Raw genomic sequence first — 8,353 nt, forward strand, 5'->3', positions numbered from 1 at the left:
CTGAGCCAAAGATGAGTCATCTTGCTCAAGTGAAAAGAATTTTGAAGTATGTGAATGGTACATGTGATTATGGGATCTTGTATACTCATGGTGAGAACTCTATGCTAGTAGGGTATTGTGATGCTGATTGGGCAGGTTGTGCAGATGATAGAAAAAGCACCTCAGGAGCTTGTTTCTTTTTGGGCAACAACCTTATATCTTGGTTCAGCAAGAAACAGAATTGTGTATCTTTATCTACAGCTGAAGCAGAGTACATAGCTGCTGGTAGCAGCTGCTCCCAGCTATTATGGATGAAACAAATGTTGTTGGAGTACAATGTGGTACAAGATGCTATGGCATTGTACTGTGACAATCTTAGTGCCATCAATATTTCAAAGAATCCTATCCAACATAGCAGGACGAAGCATATTGATATTAGGCATCACTTTATTAGAGACCTAGTTGAAGAAGGTATTGTGACTCTTGAGCATATTTCAACTGAAGAACAATTGGCTGATATTTTTACTAAGGCTCTAGATGCAGTCCAATTTGAAAAATTGCGAGGCAAACTTGGGATTTGCCTATCTGAAGAGTTATAGCAATTATTGCAAGTGTGGCGTGCAGTTTTCTCTTCAACTTATTTAGTAATGCACGCTGTTATGGGTAATGTTGAAACATCTGAAGATTTGGTAAGAATTGTGTGTTTGTTGATGATAAGGATGTTTCTTGTGGTGAGAAAGTATTTGTCAGAGAAAGTTATGTGGTGTTCTCCCCTACTGTGTTTAACATTTGTTGGTAATGATATTAGCGCTCCAATTGAGGTCAAAGATGACTCTGTGTTGGAACATGTCAAGAAGAGTGTTCCTGAGAAAGATGCTGCACATGATGCTACAACATCTGCAGCACGGGAAAATTTGGATAACATCTTGATACCCGAGTCTCCAGATGATGTTATTGTTCCTGACAAAGAAAAGGGTTCTGAAGCAACTACTACTGATAATGTTTTTGTTCATGATATCTATGTGATCCCTTATGTTGATGATAGTGGTAAAACTATGTCTGTTCCTTTGAATGTTGATGAATCTGCTGAGAAAGATTCAAATGTTATTTATGTGGACAATCTCAACCTTACTGAGAGGACTCCTGCTTCTAGTACTAGGAGGTTAAAGAAGGCTTGATGTGGAAAGGAATTTAAGTGAAGATTTTTTACAATGCTAAAAGCTTGTTGATTTGATTAAAGCAGAAAACTGCAACCGGCTTCAACTACTCATTCCAATACTCTGACTACAGGTTTGGCTCGGTTTATAAATGTTGTAGGGACCAGATCACCCCTTGACCTTGGTTTCCATATTCTTGATGAAACTGTTCTGCATGGTAAGTCATGTGCTGTGAAAATGCCTATAGTTTTCCCTACACTGATGTGTGATTTTATTCTAGCTCAACATCCTGGCATTTGTACTGAGGCTGGTGTTTCTAGTAAGAGAGGTTGTGATTTTTCTTTTGATTTTAGACTGTTTGAGGGTACACATGCTGCAGACTGTGCTGCATCATCTGTCAATCAGTCAACTGATGTTTTGCCTATAAAGCAAATGATTGTTGACCTCAAGGTGTTCTCCAATGTCAGTCCTGGTGTTCTTGATGGTAATGCAGGTGGTGATACTGAGGTAGAGGAGGAGGACTCTGACGCAAGTCCTTCTATGTGACCTGCTTATGCTTTATTTGCATGTCCTTTTGGATTTTAATTTTGTGGGCTACGCCCTGATGCTCTCTGGATTGTAACATGCATAAATCCATGTCTTTGGGTTCGATACTCCAGGTTTTCTATGCCCTGATGGTTTGTATATGCACTTTATGAGTTCTTATGCTCTGATTCTCTCTGCACTCTATGTTTCTCTCTGATCTGATAACTCTGTGGAAGTTCTGCTCCTACTGTGTGATACTGACTTTATTTGTCAGAATTTATGGCTAAAAAAGGGGAGTAATATCTGTTGTGCATGATGTGATGAAAAATGCTATAGCATCTAGTATAGCATGTTTTATGTGATATGCATGTTTTGAGGGGGAGTGAATGTTTATGCATAAATTGAGGGGGAGTAGGTAGAATTTATTTTTCTACTACTTTTAATATGCATGCTTATATAGGAATTTATTTTTCCTATTCTCTGTGGCGTTGCTTAAATTTTAAGTAGTTTATTTCTCCGATCTTGAATCCACTATGTGAGAGTTTATTTCTCTCTGTCTGTACTTTGAGGCTAAGATGTGTTATGTTCCGCTGTTGCATGCCTCTGATGCTTACGTGCTAGCTATCTATTCATCTGATGAATTCTTTTACTTTCTTTCCTAGTTGTGTGCGTATGTTGACTCGAAGGAAAGTTCAAATAGCTTAGCATCGTTCTACTTTCTTTCCTAGTTGTGTGCTTATGTTGACTCGAAGGAAAGTTTAGACTGTATCTCTCTATGCACTGGCCTAAGGTTGTTTTAGCCAAAATTTGCCAAAGGGGGAGATTGTTGGTGTTTTGATTGGCTACATTTTGCAAAAGCCAACCAGCCAGATGCTGAACTGAGATGCTGTAGCATTATAGTACAGCATACTGAAGCTCTGTTTTCGTGCAGAATTTTTATTTCAAATCTGAGTCAAGATTTGCTTCAATTATATATTCAGGCACGTGCGTCTAGGCAAGACGAGACTTACTCAGCAAGTTTTATTGAAGTCGGTCAAAGGAAAGTGATTTAAAACAAAAATATAATTATATTATATTTTTGGCGTTTTTTTGTTTGGTACAACATGAAACAAACAAATTATATTTTTGAAATTAATTTAGGGTTGGGCCGCAATTCTCACAGCTGTACAAGTCTGAAGACCTAACTTGGACATCAAGACAATTGAAGACTATAAATATGTGAAGCCTCAAAGCTATTTAGCTCGCGATTTCTAAACCTTGTATTACTAAAGTGTGCGTTTTTGAGGTTTAGTGTGTGTGTCTTTTGTGAGCCTTTCTTGTATCGTTTTGATGCAAGTTTAGGACTGGGTTTGTGTTGTTTATTGTCAACTGCTCCTAAGCTTTTAAGCACGGAGTTAGTTTGTGTGATTCACTCATAAGCTTTTAAGCAAGAGTGTTATCTAGTTTCTAGGAGAGTGTCTCCATCCTGATTATTATTATTGACAGCAACATAGTACGTGTTGTTAGAGGGAATTTGGGACGGGGTCTCATTATCTAAGAGGTTCTTAGATAGGATTGCATTGGTAGTGTCTAGGTGATAAGTCAAGTACCGGGTGTTGGTCGAGGGCTTTGAACTAGAGCTATTATAGTGGATTCATTCCTGGATTGGTATCCCCCAGAGTAGGTGACGTTGCACTGAACTGGGTTAACAATTTCCTGTCTTATTTATTGTTCTGCAATTTATTTATTTATTTACTGTGTTCTGCGACTGTCTTGCTGCAACGTGTGCTATAGCATCTTGTGCAGCATTGTGTTCACTGCGTGCCAGATTTCAGTTTATACAAGGAAGCGTAAAAATAAAGAGAGAGGTGCGAATAGCCACGTGGTGGAGAGAGAATAGGGCTCTAGTTTCCTAATTATTCGGATTGGAGAGAGAATAGAGATTTAGTTTCCTAATTATTCGGATTGGAGAGAGAATAGGGATTTAGTTTCCTATTTATTCGGATTTGCTGATTGGAGGAGTACGCAGAAAAATATTCAGTCGCAGTCTTTGCAGGGGAGTGCATAAGCAGCTCGAAATGCTTATTTTACCCTAATTTCCTGCTTTTATTTCTACTTTTCTTACTATACTGTATTCATGGTTAGATCTCGTTTGATCTCTAACCTTATTCAATAAAATAAGTATAATTTCCCTTTTGTTGAACTCTGTGTTTCAATTTTCCTTTTCTATATCAATTGAACCCTATCAATTGGTATCTAGAGCCTTGGTTAGATCTCTGACAGTGTAACAATATGGAAAATAGAATTGATCTCGTAGAACAGAAAACAAGCACGATGGAGGCGACGATGGAACAAATGCGTCAGATGTTGGTAGAATTGCAATCGCGTCCTCAGATCTTGGCGGATCAGGTTCGTCAAATTATGGCTGAAACACAAAATCGCCAGCGTCATGGACGAAATCGGAACCACGAGGAAGACGATTGGAGCGATCATAGCGACGTGTCATCAGAATCACGACGTCGTCCAGCACGTAATAATGGTGGTCGCCGTTTTCAATTGGGAAGAAGTGGGAGGCGATTAGATATACCGATCTTCAAAGGGGAGGATGCGTACGGGTGGTTAGTACGAGTAGAACGATATTTCAGGTTGGCTGAAATACGTGTGCAGGACAAAGTGGATACTGTGGTGTTGGCGTTGGAGGAGAAGGCTTTGAACTGGTTTCAATGGTGGGAAACACAAACACCATTGCGAACTTGGGGAGAGTTCAAAATAGCAGTACTTAAAAGATTCCAACCTGGGTTATTGCAGAACCCATTGGGACCACTACTAAGTCTAAAGCAAAAAGGGACTGTTTTGGAGTACAGAGACAAATTTGAAGAACTGGTAGCACAATTGAAATTATGTGAAGGATGTAGTGAAGAGGAGGAAGGAGAAGAATGGGTGGAAGAACAGAAGGAGGAGGTGGAATTAGTGGAGGAACTAAAGACATTACAATTGTCCTTGCAGAGTAAAGAGGGATTCACCTCCAACAAGTCGTCCTTTAAGGTGTGGGCTGATATAGGAGGTAGGAGAGTGTTGACATTAATAGATTCATGAGCTACAAGCAATTTCATAGCTTCTAAATTGGTGAATGAGCTTAGTTTAGCAGTGAATGAGACACTTGCTTATATCATTGAAGTAGGTAACGGAGAGAAGGTGAAAAATCATGGGGTCTGTGAAGAGTTGGGATTTAGCATCCAAGATGTTAAATTTCAACAACATTTTTTTATCATGGAACTTAGTGGTTCAGAGATGGTTTTGGGAATGGACTGGTTAGCTAGTTTGGGCAATATAGAAGCAAACTTTGGTAACTTGTGTCTGAAATAGGAGGTGCAGGGCAACAAGTACATGATTCAAGGTGATCCATCCATGTGCAATAGTCAAGTTAATTGGAGAACATTGTTGAAAGCTATCTCTAAAGAAGGAATGGGGTTTTATGAAGTGCAGAGAACCAAAGTAATCATGGAATTAATTCTGACTGGGAAGAAGTAATTGCAAGATTTGAAGAAGTGTTCAATATGCCTATTGGGTTACCACTGTAACGCCCCAAAAATTAGGATTTTCTCTATTTTAATTATTTAGGTGTGGTGTTGATTGACGATGTTTGTTTAATTATTTTGTGTGGAAATTAATTAATTAATTGATAAATAAAAATAAAATAACAATGTTGCTAATTAGAAGGAAAAAAAATTAAAAGAAATAGGAGTAGAAAATTATATACTGAGGTGTGAGAGCATAGTAGGAGGTGTAGATAGGAAATTGGTAGAGGGAGGGATGAGAAAGGAATAAACATAGTTTTAAATTCCATTGAAAGGAATAAACATAGTTTAATTTCCATCGAAAGGAATAAACATAGTTTTAATTTCCATTATTAGGTTTTAATAATAATAATAATAGACTGAGTTAATTTAAATAGACAAAACAAGAGAGATGTCAGATACCGAAAAAAAAAACAAAAAAAATACAATGTGAGAATAGAGAGAGAGTAGTAAGTGAAGAAGAGAAGGGAAAGAAGGGAAGTCTCAGACCTCAAGCTTAGGAGGAAAATCACTACAAATCCAAGTAAGGGCGCTTACACTGTGTTTGTTTAGGTTGATTTACAAAAGAGAGAAATAAGAAAGAGAGAGATAGCAAAGAAATAGGCTATTTCTATAGTTTGGATGAGGAGATAAATCAGGAAAGAGAGAAATGTAATAGTTAGCAACTGCCAAAAACAAATCTCTTCATATTAGGAGAGATTTGTGTGTCAAGAAGTGAAATAAATAATTTTACAACAATACCCTCATTTAACTAGTTTATTTTCTTGTAAAAATGGTAAATTTGTTATTTTCACATTTTTATTAATTTCTCTCTTCTCACTTTTCTATTCATCCAAACCATATAAAATTTCTATCCAATTTGTCTTCTATCTCTCTTCTCTTTTATTTCTCTCTTCACTATTTCCCTCTTCACTATCTATTTGACAACCAAACATAGTGTTAACGAATTTATCTTTAAGAACCGAGTTTAGTAATCATATGAGTATAGTTTTTCCCTTTCTCTTTGTCTTCCTTTAGTAATTCTAAGAATTCATATTAGAACCAAATCATATGGAATTATTTTGAGAACAAGACTATGCACCGATTTAATTTTATTGGCGTTAATTACTTCTCAGTATTTTGTTTTGCTTGGCATATTTATATGGGTTTCTTTTCATGATTATTCTTTACATGCTCTGGTATACCATGTTTCGATTGATTGCTCTTTACAACTTAATTGTTCTTCGGTTCATGCGATAGCAATGATATTGGGTTTGGTTTTGATGAATATAATTAATTTGATTATTATCACTATTATTTTATTTAAACTTTGTGATGTGGTTGAGCCTATTTCTTTTTAAAATAAGGTCACGTGACCCATACTTATATGATGCATAACTAATTTTATTTTGGCTTCTTTTAGTTTGAATAACATATGTTTTTGGTTATAATTAAACAAACATGAAAAATGCAAGTTTTGTTCAATTCATGGGTGTATATGGTTTTACTTTTAGTATTGCGGTGCACTGAAGGCTTTGCCGGTTTCAGTTTGAATCTTATAAAAGTTAAAACATGAACCTCTACCTATAACTGAAACATGTTGCAGACAATCTAAATTTTGTGAACAATTGCCACTTGAACCTGTTATGTTTGTATAATGCAAAACCTGAGAACTACTACCTTATGCTTAATTAAGTGTGTTTTGTCTATTTCGTTCATCTATATTGGAAATTAGATGTGGCACTAAATTGATATTTTTGTTGTTATTGTTGTCGCTATTGTGGCAGTTGCGTTGCCGTTTGTCGTGTTGCTATGGTGGCCGTTGAGCTGCCGTTTGTCGTGTTGTTATGTCGTGTTGTTATGGTGACCGTTGTGTTGCCGTTTGTCGTGTTGCTATGGTGGCTGTTGTGCTGCCGTTTGTCGTGTTTCCATGGTAGCCGTTGCGCCGTCGTTTGTGGTGTTGCCGTTATTATAGTTATGAGTTGCTTTATTTTGTTAATTATTGAGTTGATCCCGTTGTGTTTGATTCTTCAAAGACGATGACATTTTGTTTCGCTGACTTCTATTTTTTACTATAACTTGTGTTGCTATTATTTTCGGTTTCTTATGTGATTTAGTTATTGACCCCTTGTTTCCTTATGGCTTCCTATGGTGTGTAACCGTAGATTTTTCAGGTAACAGATGAGTCTTAGCCGTCGAGTGTCGAGGATGGCTATAGGATGCTATCTTCTTTTTCTGCTTTCAATAAATTAAATCGCTCTGATAGGAGGCCAATTGGGAGGGGGACTCTTATTTACATTTTCAGTTATTATTACATTAAAAGAAAAAAGAAACTATTGTAATTTCAGTTGTTTTTCCATCTAGACTATTGAACCATGTTATTCGTTTTAGTGATTTTCAATCCAGGCTTCAGGATTCATAATTTTTAACTTTTAATTTTTCACTGCAATTTTATGCAGTTTAGAAATTAATTTGAAGCTGAGTAACACTCTCTCAGTAAATAAATCATTTTATTTTTATAAAAAAAAAAAAATCAAGGGAATTTGAGGGTGTTACAACCACTACCCAGAGAACATGACCATGCTATAGTTTTACAACCAGGTGCTTCTATCCCTAACCTAAGGCCTTACAGATATCCTTTCTACCAAAAGAATGAAATAGAGAAAATGGTAAAAGAAATGATGCAGGCAGGGATTATCAGACACAACACAAGCCCTTTCTCTAGTCCAATATTATTAGTAAAGAAAAAAGATGGAGGCTGGAGGTTCTGCACTGATTACAGGGCTTTGAATAAGGTAATTGTAGTTAACAAATTTCCTATACCTGTTATTGAAGAGTTACTTGATGAATTGGGAGGGGCTATCATATTTTCTAAATTAGATTTAAAATCTAATTATCACCAGATTAGAATGAAGGAAACAAATATAGGTAAGACTGCTTTTAGGACCCATGAGGGTCACTATGAATACTTGGTCATGCCATTTGGTTTGACCAATGCTCCATCTACATTTCAAGCATTAATGAATGATGTATTAAGACCCTATCTGAGAAAATTTATGTTGGTATTTTTTGATGACATTCTAATCTACAGCACCAACAAAGATGAACATATTTTACATTTGACAGAAATTTTGCAAACTCTACAAAGTCACAAAT

The 8,353-nt window shown here is 36.5% G+C and overlaps 1 long non-coding RNA gene across 1 annotated transcript; it reads left to right on the top strand.

Annotated features, from left to right (window-relative positions):
* Positions 1–5,625: 5,625 nt before the first annotated feature.
* Positions 5,626–7,619, top strand: LOC123913148. The gene is made up of 2 exons (XR_006811579.1): positions 5,626–5,741; positions 7,363–7,619. It is a non-coding gene; the product is annotated as an uncharacterized LOC123913148 (long non-coding RNA).
* The last annotated feature ends 734 nt before the right edge of the window (positions 7,620–8,353 follow it).

The sequence above is a fragment of the Trifolium pratense genome, linkage group LG3 (assembly GCF_020283565.1).
Source record: "Trifolium pratense cultivar HEN17-A07 linkage group LG3, ARS_RC_1.1, whole genome shotgun sequence".
In the NCBI taxonomy this organism is placed as follows: Eukaryota; Viridiplantae; Streptophyta; class Magnoliopsida; order Fabales; family Fabaceae; genus Trifolium; species Trifolium pratense.